At 43.9% G+C, this 1,295-nt stretch overlaps 1 non-coding gene and 1 pseudogene across 1 annotated transcript; both read right to left on the bottom strand.

Moving 5' to 3' along the window:
• Positions 1-205: 205 nt before the first annotated feature.
• On the bottom strand, positions 206-324 carry LOC129114329 (5S ribosomal RNA). Its single transcript, XR_008532423.1, has one exon. It is a non-coding gene; the product is annotated as a 5S ribosomal RNA (ribosomal RNA).
• A 378-nt stretch (positions 325-702) lies between these two features.
• Positions 703-818, bottom strand: LOC129114330 (5S ribosomal RNA; annotated as a pseudogene).
• Between the last annotated feature and the right edge of the window lie 477 nt (positions 819-1,295).

Below are 1,295 nucleotides of genomic sequence, written 5' to 3'. Positions count from 1 at the left end.
ATTTACTGTTGAAATGTAGAATACGTTAGCATAAAATTGAAAAGAAAATGATCGATGAGCTTAGGAATGATGAAAGCCATCATTTAACTGGATTTGTGTCATTTCTATACCGGCAAGTCATGATCTAGCTATTTCCTTCCCACCCTGTCGGTGTCCACTGAAAAAGCAGCAGCGCCCTCTGCTTTTTGTAAAGAGGAGTGAAAAAAGCTTACAGCACCTGGTATTCCCAGGCGGTCTCCCATCCAAGTACTGACCAGGCCCGACCCTGCTTAGCTTCCGAGATCAGACGAGATCGGGCGTGTTCAGGGTGGTATGGCCGTAAGCAAATATTGTGCCTACCAAAGGGCCTTTTAAAGATACTATATCACCACGCTTTGCTCTTTCGTCTATACAGGGAGCGCCTGCAGATTGCCAGACACACTCACAGCTTTTAAATGTCAAATCAGAATGTACAAAGTGGCTATAAGGATCACAAATGTAGTGCAGTAAAAAGATTAATATTTACTGTTGAAATGTAGAATACGTTAGCATAAAATTGAAAAGAAAATGATCGATGAGCTTAGGAATGATGAAAGCCATCATTTAACTGGATTTGTGTCATTTCTATACCGGCAAGTCATGATCTAGCTATTTCCTTCCCACCCTGTCGGTGTCCACTGAAAAAGCAGCAGCGCCCTCTGCTTTTTGTAAAGAGAGTGAAAAAGCTTACAGCACCTGGTGGCCCCCGGTCTCCCATCCAAGTACTGACCAGGCCGACCCTGCTTAGCTTCCGAGATCAGACGGGGATCGGGCGTGTTCAAGGTGGTATGGCCGTAAGCAAATATTTGTGCCTACCAAGGGCCTTTTAAAGATACTATATCACCACGCTTGCTCTTTCGTCTATACAGGGAGTGCCTGCCTTGAATTGCCAGACACACTCACAGCTTTTAAATGTCAAATCAGAATGTACAAAGTGGCTATAAGGATCACAAATGTAGTGCAGTAAAAAGATTAATATTTACTGTTGAAATGTAGAATACGTTAGCATAAAATTGAAAAGAAAATGATCGATGAGCTTAGAGATGATGAAAGCCATCATTTAACTGGATTTGTGTCATTTCTATACAGCAAGTCATGATCTCGCTATTTCCTTCCCACCCCATATCGGTGTCCACTGAAAAAGCAGCAGCGCCCTCTGCTTTTTGTAAGAGGAGTGAAAAAAAGCTTACAGCCTGGTATTCCAGGCGGTCTCCCATCCAAGTACTGACCCAGGCCCGACCCTGCTTAGCTTCCGAGATCAGGCGAGATCGGGCGTG

This window comes from Anoplopoma fimbria, unplaced genomic scaffold (assembly GCF_027596085.1).
Source record: "Anoplopoma fimbria isolate UVic2021 breed Golden Eagle Sablefish unplaced genomic scaffold, Afim_UVic_2022 Un_contig_3436_pilon_pilon, whole genome shotgun sequence".
In the NCBI taxonomy this organism is placed as follows: Eukaryota; Metazoa; Chordata; class Actinopteri; order Perciformes; family Anoplopomatidae; genus Anoplopoma; species Anoplopoma fimbria.
This window is presented reverse-complemented; position numbering and strand designations above follow the sequence as displayed.